Consider the following 12,956-nt stretch of genomic DNA (forward strand, 5'->3'; position numbering starts at 1 on the left):
GAGCGATCAACATGGATTATTAGGGAAGCAGGTATGTATGCGATACATAGGGGCCATGGGGCCAAAGCAGTCGTCGGGCCCCCGACGCCATGGGGCCGAAGCAGTTGTCGGGCCCCTGAAGCCATGGGGCCGAAGCAGTCGTCGGGCCCCCGAAGCCATGGGGCCGAAGCAGTCGTCGGGCCCCCGAAGCCATGGGGCCGAAGTAGTCGTCGGGCCCCCGAAGCCATGGGGCCGAAGCAGTCGTCGGGCCCCCGAAGCCATGGGGCCGAAGCAGTCGTTGGGCCCCCGAAGCCATGGATCAACATGGAGCGATCAACATGGATTATTAGGAAATTAGGGAAGCAGGTATGTGTGCGATACATAGGGGCCAAATCAGCCTAGATGCACAGATGGACAACCAACCAGGCAATCAGCCCAGCAGGTTTGAAAACAGTCGTCGGGCCCCCGAAGCCATGGGGCCGAAGCAGTCGTCGGGCCCCCGAAGCCATGGGGCCGAAGCAGTCGTTGCCCCCCGAAGCCATGGATCAACATGGAGCGATCAACATGGATTATTAGGAAATTAGGGAAGCAGGTATGTGTGCGATACATAGGGGCCAAATCAGCCTAGATGCACAGATGGACAACCAACCAGGCAATCAGCCCAGCAGGTTTGAAAACAGTCGTCGGGCCCCCGAAGCCATGGGGCCGAAGCAGTCGTCGGGCCCCCGAAGCCATGGGGCCGATTTTTTTATTTTTATTTTTGAATTATAACTGTGAAAAGTGACATGAATAAGGTGCACGTGAATTAAATCATGAGCCTGACCGATGTGGCAGGCGATACCCAGGATAAACTACGTGGCCTGAATAACATGCAAGGCGAAATATCGTTAGGAACGAGACCTGACCGACCTGGAAGGTGACCCTAATAGTTCAACTGCATGACCTGAAAAGACGAAGGGAAACGTGACAGAAAATGGAGATAATAACGGACATTAACTAAAATTAATAACATAAGCTGGCAAGCAGGTAAAGATATGAGTCATTCAAAAGCATAGCTGCACAGGTGGACAGACAACCATTGGTCAGACCACTAAACCATGGGGCTGAAGCAACCACCAGGGGCTTATGGGGCCGGGCAGCCGCCGGGATGCGAACCTTAACCCAACGGGTTTAGTAAGCAGCCGGGACTCGATAACCTAGAAAGACAAAGACATGGACTCGCATAACCTCCAACAGAAACCTGGGACACTAACCAGCCTACAACCATGTCGTACCCTTAACAAACAAAACATGAAAAGCAGTCAAGGGCCCCCGGAGCCATGAGGCCGGATCGGTCATAGGGCCCCCGAAGCCAGAGGGATGACGTTGCGGTGACGATAAGTAATTAAAACGTAAGCCGAACCTGATGGCATATGAAGATACTTGAATGATTGGATTGGCTAGAAGGTGGCCTAAGGAACATGACTGCCAACAGGCGTTAAAAATATAGACATTAGTAATCCGAAACACGTGCATACATAAAACACTAACCACCGCGAACCATAAACGTAAACATGAAATGCCTGGGGCATTGCAAGTTCGCTAAGAGAAGTCTCTTATCGTGACAAACAAATGAACAGCTTGTGAAAACATAGCAGGAAACGTACTCCTATCGGCCCACTGACCTCCGCTGAGGAGCTGTTTGGTGAACTGGGGCAGGAGACCAATCTGAGTGAATACGAACCAGAAGTAAAAGGTGACCAGTCTGAGTGATTATGAACCAGGATTAAACAGAAACTAGGCCTCTGGAATGTGACAGACCACGAGGAAGGGAGCGTAAGCCTGAAAAGAACGCAGTTATGTTTGTCAGGAGAGAGGTACCAGCGCGGTGGGTGCAGACTGCCCCGGTGAGATTGAGCAAAACCATGATGTAGCAATAAACAGGAGAATGCAGCTTTGAGTGGGAGCAGAGTACAACACATGATTAACAACAAATGGGTGAATGCAGCTTTGGATGTGAGTGGTACCTAAAAACGTGGTATAGGCGCAGCTCTGAGTATGGGTAGCGCATGAAAAGCATGGTATAAAGCAGACGTATAAATGCAACCTGAAAGTGAGCAGAGTATTGACGTGGTGCGAAAGCAGACATGTGGACGCAGCTCTAGTAGTGAAAGGAGTATAGGACAAGATGTGAAAAGCAGACATGGGGACGCAGCTTTGGATGTGAACGGAATATTAACTGGATGTGACCGCAGACATGGAAAGCGGCTTTGGTGAGTGGGGTATACAACCTGGTGTAGCAGTAGAAGTGTGAACACAACTTTGGGTATAAGCAGAGCATGAAAATTGGTATAAACACAGCTCTGGTTGTGAGTGGAGCAAGGTGGGAACACCAGGGTGGTGCATCCAGAGCATGAAAACGGAGTAACAGTAGCAGCTATGGCTGTAAGCCGAGTATACAACATGTAATAACAGGCATGTAATACGGATCCGGCTGTCGGCTGGGGACAGAATGAGATGTAACAGCCAACAGGTGAGCGCAGCTTGAATGTGAGACCAATCAGAGTGAATACGAACCAAGAGTAGAAAAGTGCAGTACAGTGAAGACGTGCGGATGCAGCAGAAGACATTAAATAAAAGCCGGAAGTGTAAATGCCGCTCAGGATAACAGCGGAGCATGAAAGTGTGAGATTGTGGATAAGCTCTGCCTGTATATTTATGTTTAAATTGTACTGGAGCTGTCATTTGGCATCCCGGGCACTAGAGGCCGCTGTTTGGCAGCACAGTCAGCATGCTTCTGGGTGAACCAGTAAATGTTGATCTGACATGGTGGAAGGATTGTGCTGTGAGGGGCTGAATCCGATTCCATCCTGGCTTGCAGATGTCCGGCAGTGAATGGATACTCAAAGGAAGGAGAGCATCTGCTGTCCCCTGTCTGGATCCAGCACTTTGAAAGAGAGGTTGCCCCAGGAAGACCAGTTCCAGTGTATGGACAGAAAACCTTAGCATCAAGCACGGCCGCACGGTTGCCGAGAGCTTGGTGGCCATCCCGGGTAAGGGGCATCCTAGGGCCCAGAACGGACGCAGGTCAGTACACCTGATTACCAATTGTACTTTACTGTTTGGCGCCTAAAGTAACAGAGACTAGCCTAGGCCTTGTATGCGCTAGTTAGATAGGGTTATAGCTTTGTAAGGCCTTACTGTACTGGACTGCAGCACAGTAATTGACTTGCAGGCTCTGCTGCGTCTGCCACCGGTTAGGTGTGTCCTCTATGGCGGCACAGTACGACTTGTAGGCTCTGCTGTGTACGCCAGCAGGCTAGGCCTGTCCCTCGGACGGTGACTGTGGGCCTGGGGTATTACTTATACTGTTTGTACTTGTGTTAATACTGTCTCCAAAGTAAAGTTTATATTCTTGCATATAAAGCTGGTGTCAGTGTTGCTTCCATGTCTGTGACTTTGCTGTATCCTGGGGAGCCCACCCCGGTACACAGCTTACGAAAGTGAAATACATGAAGTTTAAAGATGGTGGTAGCGGGGGGAAAAGAGGGGGGGGGGGGGGAGACACATGGCAAGGAACAGCTACAGCAAAAGGCCCAAACAATAAACACTGCGTCCGATCTTCAAACATGACATCACGTGCAGCCGGGTAACTCTTACTTCAGCCGGATTGCTGTAAAGAAACTTTTCATAAGAGACGAACAAAGCAAAGTGAAACTTGTAAGATTTATAGGAACCAACTCTTATTACCAACAAACAAAAATGAAAAGCAAATGGAAGTATTTAGGCCCAAACGAGCAAACCTGAGGTAGCAGATTCTGAGGCGAAGCCTCCCGTTCGCTAGCAAAGTCTGATCCGACCGGCCTGGAGAGACGGCCCCGGCCCAACCTACTTTCGTAGTATGGTGCGTGCATGCTACGGTAGCAGAGAGCAAAATAACAAGCTCCATGCTGCAAAGAAAGACTCCTACCACCAGAGAACCTAGTGTGCTAATGACACCCAGCGGCAGCTGTGCACCTGAAAACACACACCTGTGAGTGAGGGTGTGGCTCGTATATGAAGAGCCTCCGCCCCTCCCACAAATGCAGGCTGACTAATCAGCCTTACCAACTAATTTAGAATAATCTATTTTTTTTCCGATTTTTTTTTTTTTTTTTTTATCAGTACACATGATCCCTTCCTGCTTCTAGCTTGTGGGCCAATAAGAAGTCTGCAATATACTTGACTTTAGGAGTAGTGATGAGCGGAAGGGTCATATTCGAAAATGCGCAATTTTTTTTTCTTGAAAAAAATCGGCAAGGTAATGATTGTGTAATATGCGAATTTTCGTAATTCGAATTTTCGGATTCAAATTTTTATTGCGAATTTTTTTACTTTTTAGACAAAGAAGATTATAGCACTATATTAGCTAAATTGCTCTATATTCGGTTTTTTTTTTCGAATATTCGCTATATTGCTATATATTCTTGTTTTAGAATATTACAAATATTCGAAAAAAAAAAGTTATAGCAATATAGTGAATATTCGAAAAAAACTAATATATAGAGCAATTTAGCTAATACAGTGCTATAATCTTCTTTGTCTAATAGTTGTAATTTTTTTCTCATCTGAAGTTCAGATTGGAAAAAAATTACAACTATAAAAAAAGATTATAGCACTATATTAGCTAAATTACTCTATATTCGTTTTTTTCGAATATTCGCTATATTGCTATATATTACGAATATTCGAAAAAACTTATAGCAATATAGCGAATATTCGAAAAATGGAATATAGAGCAATTTAGCTAATTTAGTGCTATAATCTTCTTTGTCTAATAGTTGTAAGTTGAAAAATTCGCAATAAAAATTCGAATCCAAAAATTCGAATTATGAAAATTTGCATATTACACAATCATTACCTTGCCGATTTTTCTCAAGAAAAAAAAAATTGCGAAATTTTGAATATTCGACGAATATTCTAAAATATATTCGCGAAATATCGCAAATTCGAATATGACCCCTGCCGCTCATCACTAGTGGGGAGCAGACTTAATCTGCAAGTTTCAAAAATATAATAATAATATTATAATAATAATAATAATAATAATAATAATGTTTTATGTTTCCACAATTCGTGTCACCTTCCGTGGCACCTTAGGCAAATAAACGGCAGATAAGGTACATATCAGCTTCCAACGCAGCCACAAGCAGTCAGACATCCATGGCGCTAAGCCAACGGTGGAAGGGTGCCCCACGCACCATCCAAAAATAAAAAAGTCTGTCACGACTTTCACGAGTATTTTCCGAAATACTACCTGTACCACGGGCCACACAAGAGAGGCAGCGGGAGATTAGGGAAATTAACAAGTGGCTCAAAAACTGGTGTAGGAAGGAGGGGTTTGGGTTCCTGGAGAACTGGGCCGACTTCTCTGTCGGCTACAGGCTCTATCGTAGGGACGGGCTGCACCTCAATGGGGAAGGGGCAGCTGTGTTGGGGAGGAAGATGGCTAGAAGGTTGGAGGAGTGTTTAAACTAGGGACTGGGGGGGAGGGTAATTATGTTATAGAATGGGAAGATAGTGCAGATAGAGACCGGGGGCAAGGTAGTGAGACTGGGGGAGGAATGGAAGGAGGGACTAGAACAGTTCAGAAGGAAAGGTGTAGAGTAAAAAATATACATAAACCTCTCAAATGTATGTATACTAATGCCAGAAGCCTGACTAATAAAACTGGTGAACTGGAATTAGTGATGTGTGAGGAGGACTATGACATAGTGGGAATAACTGAGACATGGCTGGATGATAGCTATGACTGGGCGGTTAATGTGCAGGGTTACAGTCTGTTTAGAAATGATCGTCAAAATCGGAGAGGGGGAGGGGTCTGCCTTTATGTAAAGTCCGGTCTAAAGACCACACTCCGTGAAGATATAAGTGAGGGACATGAACATGTGGAGTCACTGTGGGTAGAGATACATGGCGCTAAAAACAATAATAAATTACTAATAGGAGTTTACTATAAACCACCTAACATACCAGAGTCCACAGAAAATCTACTACTAAACGAGATAGACGAGGCGGCAAATCATAATGAGGTGGTTATTATGGGGGACTTCAACTACCCAGATATAGACTGGGAAACTGAAACTTGTATATCTCATAAAGGAAACAGGTTCTTGGCAATAACTAAAGACAATTACCTCTCCCAACTGGTTCAGGACCCGACTAGAGGGACGGCCATACTGGACTTAGTATTAACCAATAGGCCTGACAGAACAACAGACGTGCAGGTTGGGGGACACCTGGGAAATAGTGACCACAAAGTAATAACCTTCCAATTATCATTCAAAAGAGTGTTTCTACAGGGAGGAACAAAAATACCAAACTTCAAAAAAGCTAAATTTAGCCAACTAAGAGAGGCCATAGGCCTAACTAAATGGGATAAAGTCCTCACAAATAAAAATACAGCCACAAAATGGGATATCTTTAAAAGCATCCTAAAATCTCATTGTGAGAGGTACATACCGTATGGGAATAAAAGGTTAAGGAACAAAAAGAAACCAATGTGGATAAACAGAACTGTAAAGAAAGCAATAAATGACAAAAAGAAAGCATATAAAACACTAAAACAGGAAGGTAGCACGGAAGCACTGAAAAACTATAAGGAAAAAAATAGAACATGCAAAAAACAAATAAAAGCGGCCAAACTAGAGACTGAGAGATTAATTGCCAAAGAGAGTAAAACTAACCCTAAAATGTTCTTCAATTATATAAATGTTAAAAAGTATAACTCTGAAGGTGTCGGCCCGTTAAAGAGTAATGAGGGGGAAGTCGCAGAGAGCGACGAGGAGAAAGCAAAGCTGTTAAATATTTTTTTCTCCAATGTATTCACTGAGGAAAATAAACTGTCAGATGACATGCCGAATGTTGAAATAAATTCCCCATTAAAAGTGTCCTGTCTGACCCAGGAAGAAGTGCAACAGCGACTTAGAAAGATTAAAATAGACAAATCGCCAGGACCGGATGGCATACACCCCCGTATCCTAAGGGAATTAAGTAATGTCATAGCCAGACCCTTATTTCTGATATTTGCAGATTCTATATTGACAGGGAATGTCCCACAGGATTGGCGCATGGCAAATGTGGTGCCAATATTCAAAAAGGGTCCAAAAACAGAGCCTGGAAACTATAGGCCGGTAAGTTTGACATCTGTTGTGGGTAAACTGTTTGAAGGTTTTCTGAGAGATGCTATGTTAGAGCATCTTAATGGAAATAAGCAAATAACGCCATATCAGCATGGCTTTGTGAGGGATCGATCATGTCAAAAAAATTTAATCAGTTTCTATGAGGAGGTAAGTTCTAGACTTGACAGCGGCGAATCAATGGATGTGGTGTATCTGGACTTCTCCAAGGCATTTGACACTGTACCACATAAAAGGTTAGTATATAAAATGAGAATGCTCGGACTGGGAGAAAACGTCTGTAAGTGGGTAAGTAACTGGCTCAGTGAGAGAAAACAGAGGGTGGTTATTAATGGTAAATACTCAGATTGGGTCACTGTCACTAGTGGGGTACCTCAGGGATCAGTATTAGGCCCTATTCTCTTCAATATATTTATTAATGATCTTGTAGAAGGCTTGCATAGTAAAATATCAATTTTTGCAGATGACACTAAACTGTGTAAAGTAATTAACACTGAAGAGGACAGTATACTACTACAGAGGGATCTGGATAGACTGGAGGCTTGGGCAGAGAAGTGGCAGATGAGGTTTAACACTGACAAATGTAAAGTTATGCACATGGGAAGGAATAATGCAAGTCACCCGTACTTATTAAATGCTAAAACACTCGGTAACACTGACATGGAAAAAGATCTAGGAATTTTAATAAACAGCAAACTAAGCTGCAAAAACCAGTGTCAGGCAGCTGCTGCCAAGGCCAATAAGATAATGGGTTGCATCAAAAGGGGCATAGATGCCCGTGATGAGAACATAGTCCTACCACTTTACAAATCATTAGTCAGACCACACATGGAGTACTGTGTACAGTTCTGGGCTCCAGTGAACAAAGCAGACATAGCAGAGCTGGAGAGGGTCCAGAGGAGGGCAACTAAAGTAATAACTGGAATGGGGCAACTACAGTACCCTGAAAGATTATCAAAATTAGGGTTATTCACTTTAGAAAAAAGACGACTGAGAGGAGATCTAATTAATATGTATAAATATATCAGGGGTCAGTACAGAGATCTATCCCGTCATCTATTTATTCCCAGGACGGTGACTGTGACGAGGGGGCATCCTCTGCGTCTGGAGGAAAGAAGGTTTGTACACAAACATAGAAGAGGATTCTTTACGGTAAGAGCAGTGAGACTATGGAACTCTCTGCCTGAGGAGGTGGTGATGGTGAGTACAATAAAGGAATTCAAAAGGGGCCTGGATGTATTTCTGGAGCGTAATAATATTACAGGCTATAGCTACTAGAGAGATATCGTTGATCCAGGGATTTATTCTGATTGCCTGATTGGAGTCGGGAAGGAATTTTTATTCCCCTAAAGTGAGGAAAATTGGCTTCTACCTCACAGGGGTTTTTTGCCTTCCTCTGGATCAACTTGCAGGATGACAGGCCGAACTGGATGGACAAATGTCTTTTTTCGGCCTTATGTACTTATGTACTATGTTACGACCTCAGACTCACATAAGTCCTGTCACGACCACGGGCATTCAAACGCGTCTGTCACGTCTTCAGACTTGCTATACAATCCTGTCACAAGAGAGAGAAAAAAATAAATAAATTAAAACCCTGTCACGACTACAGGCATTCGATAAAGGAAAAAAAAAAAAACCCTGTCACGACTACAGGTGTTCGTGTTCCAACGTCTGTCACGTCCACAGGCAGTCTTGGCACACATGTCTTTTCACGTCCACAGGCCGGGTAAAGTCCTATCACGCCTACAGGCACACCACCTGCTCATCCACAAGTCCTCACATCAGCACAAAGTCCTGTCACGACCACAGGCACACGTACCGGGACGTCCTCTCAGTCGTGGTCACACCACAGGTGCCGCCTGGTCAAATCTGTCACGACTACAGACACAGGCCAGGGCCTGTCACGTCTTCAGGCTTCACTGCCCCGGGAGGCCACTGGGCGCTATCACGCAGGTGGCAGTGGCAAGCACGTCCGCCACTGCAACTGCAGGGCGGACTGGTCCCACTAGGGGTCGGGCACACGGGTATAAGGTCACAGTTCACAACTCGGGAAAAGGGGGAGGTACTAATGGCTCTCAATTAATGACCAGTAGGAAGATGTCGCAAGAATTCATGCCTGGAGGCTCTTCCGCATCACGGGATAGCGGGGACACCCAGTCAGAGCGAAGCGTGGGACCGTCTTTGCATTCCTGGACCATCCCGAAGTTGTCCGCCGAGCTGCGCCGAAGGGGCATCCCCTTTCCAGCATTGGCAAGAAAAGCAGAGTTGTATCGCCTTTTGATGTCAGACGTACCACCCGTGAGCCAGGACGAGGTATCCATGGGTACCATTCAGACTTCACTAACCCAACTACACGCCGTGATCAACAGCATGGCGTCATCCATGACAGACCTACAGGCCAGAATGGAATCGGTGGAAGCCAGGTCTGAGGCGGCATAATTGACGGCTTCAACACCCGCGGAACCTGCGGCGGGGCAATCCAGTGCTTCTGGTGGGCCATCCCAGTTTCCCACAATCGCCCCATCCCATTTCATTCCGGCTAATATCAGGCAGGACATATTAGAAGGCAAAGACGTCAACCTGGTGTCCCTGCTCATTGCCACACATGAGGCCCCGGACAATAGAACCATTGCATGTGGGGAGGTTTCGGTCATCCTGAAGTCTAAAGATGCTAGGCTTAACAGGAAACTGAACGTCACGGAATTTGTCCTAGCGTTTGGCTTATACCGGGACGTGATTTGCACAGCCAACCCGCATAGGAGGGCCGAGCTAGACTTGTACATGTACAAGGTGGTGGAATTAGGATACAAATATGGCAGCACAGCATTATTCGACTACCACCGATCATTCTCAGCCAAAGCAGCAGCTGCCCTGATACAGTGCCAGCACGTTCTGGATTGGTCCAACATAGACATGGAATTATTCTGCCGCCATTTTGCAGGGCTAAAACCCCCGACGTGCACGATCTGCAACTCATACTCCCACACTACGGGTTGGTGTTCCAATACAGGCCACGTAGCAGATCCAGCACAACCTTACTCTGCCCCAGGTCCATCAAACATCAAACCAGCATCCGGGGTGGACAAGCTAGGTCGTCCCATAAAATACCTTGGTCGAAGCCAGATATGCAACAATTACAACTACGCCATTTGTCATTACAATCAGTGCAGGTTGCTACATCTGTGTGCGATCTGTTTTAGAGCCCATCCACGCGCAGCATGCCCTCAAAGGAATCAAGGCCCGGCGTGACTAAGCGTGATTGACGTGGATCTGCTGGCATTGTTCTTGGCTGAGCATCCACACCCGGCCTGGGTGCAGTTCGTCATCCACGGCTTGACACACGGTTACCACACAGGGCTTCTCGCTCTCCCTCAAACCACATTCGAATGTGATAATTTGCAGTCGGCAGCCAGAGACCCAGAGGCGGTAACTCAGTTAGTCCACACCGAACTAGACCGGGGGTACTTAATAGGGCCGTTCAATCAACCTCCCTTCGCATGCTGGAGAGTCAATCCAGTTGGTATTGTGACTGGCAAGTTCAACAATAAAAAACGCCTAATCTATGATTTGTCCGCCCCACATTCTTTACACATACCAAGCTTGAACTCGTTGATTCCATCCGAGTAGTTTTCCATGAGATATGCATCAATAGATGAGGCAATACAGGTCATAATCAAATTAGGCAAGGGCACCTGGCTGTCAAAAGCGGACATCACGGATGCTTTCAAATTACTACCCATCCATCCTGAGTTATGGCAGTGGCATGGCATGAAATGGCAGGGTGCTTAGTATTTCGCCAGCAAATTGACCTTTGGGTCAAAGTCCAGCCCCTGGTTGTTCGACCAGCTGGCCAGCTCGCTGCATTGGGTTTTGACCAACACCTTCCGGGTAAATCATGTCATCCACTACCTGGATGACTTTCTCCTGTTAGAATCCCCAGATCAAGTACCTCAAGATCTACAGGTCCTGCGCACGGCTTTTTCAGACCTCAAAGTTCCATTGACCCCACACAAGGTGGAGGGACCTAGCACAGAGATCACCTTTTTAGGCATTTGCTTGAACACAGTGGACATGAAGGCCAGTCTGCCTCTGGATAAGCTGGCCAGAATCAAGTCTGTTGTTCACAGACTAGCGCAAGTGAGGGTGACTACCAGGGCAGATCTTCAGTCACTCCTTGGCATGCTGAATTTTGCTATGCGTATCATGCCGCAGGGTAGGTCCTTTATTTCAAGGCTCCTGGCACTCCTCCCACATGCACCCTGCCAGGACAGCCCAGTCCAGCTGGACCAGAACGCAATCGCTGACTTGCTGATGTGGGACAACTTCCTCTCCCAATGGAATTGGGTTTCCCTGTTCATTCCAGTGGCATCCAGTAATTCCCCTGCGGTCCACACAGACGCCTCGCCCGCTGCCGGCTTTGCAGCCATACATGGCACCCATTGGTTTGCTCAACCATGGCCGGTAGACATCACCGGCATAACAGGGTTTTCAAGGAGTTCCTCACTCTTTGAAATATATCCCATAGTAGCAGCAGCAGTAACATGGGGGGCTCAGTGGAGAAACCAGACAGTCCTGTTCCTGACCGACAATGAGGCTCTCGCTAACATCCTAATGAAGGGGAGGTCAGCCTCCAGGGACATCATGGCGTTTGTGCGGAAGCTCGTGTGGCTGGCCCTGCAAAACAATTTCAATTTCATTTGCACACACATAAGTGGGCAACGTAACATCGCAGCCGATGCTCTATCTCGGTTTAACTTTCCCTTCTTCTTTCAGGTCTTTCCAGAGGCAGATCTCTCCCAAACACCAGCCCTAGGCCAACTATTGATGGAGTAGCGCCATTTCTCAAGATGGCCAAAAGTCTCATGTCTGATTCTCTGTCCAGCAACACACGAAAGGCGTACAGGACGGCCTGGCGATTGTTCAACAGATTCAAATTCACATACCCTCCGGCTGGTGAAGGTCCTATCACATACCTGCTTGCGTTTACAGCTTTTTGCCACTCACAGCTAAATCTATCCTATAGCACCATCAAGCTGTACCTCGCTGGCATACAGCATCATTGGTATGTGCAGTTTCCGGATCAACCATCACTATTCATGGCCCATCCAATTAAATCCTTGTTGAGGGGCATCCAGAAACAGTCCATCAGAAGAAGACCCACTAGGCATCCGTTCACCGGCAACATGGTTAGGACCGTTTCCGACGCACTGGCCAATCACCTGTTCGGGCAGTACATCAGCTGACTGGTCAGGGCGGCATTGTATCTGGCATTCTACGGGTTCCTCAGGCCAGGCGAGTTCACTTGTGCAAAATCTTCAAGCAAGTTCTTGCGGAGGAACCAATTGCGTTGGGACGGCACGCTGCTCACCCTCAGCTTGGACTCCAGCAAGACGGGCCGACCTGGGGAATCCGTGCAGGTGAGGTACTTTGTCACCAACAACAAGTGGTGCCCAGTAACGGTCCTACGTGAGTGGTTGCAGTACACCGGGAATGTGCCCGCGGAGTCCCCCCTGTTCCAATTGGATGGGTTTCCCTTGAACATCCAGACCTTCCTCAAGTACGTTCGCCTACTAGTCTCCTCTTCGGGAGTCAACCCATTAGCAATCACAGGGCATTCATTCCGCATAGGTGCAGCCTCCAAAAATAATGTACCGGCATATGTCATCCAGAAGTTGGGCAGATGGAAATCTGCATGCTACGCTCGGTATGTTCCTGACCCTCAACAGGAAATGTCACTTGCATTCAATCATCTGCTGTTGTAAATATCACCTAGAATACACAGATTCAAACCTTCCCTGCATCCGTGTGGTTTTTGGC

The sequence above is a fragment of the Bufo gargarizans genome, chromosome 8 (assembly GCF_014858855.1).
Source record: "Bufo gargarizans isolate SCDJY-AF-19 chromosome 8, ASM1485885v1, whole genome shotgun sequence".
NCBI classification, from domain to species: domain Eukaryota; kingdom Metazoa; phylum Chordata; class Amphibia; order Anura; family Bufonidae; genus Bufo; species Bufo gargarizans.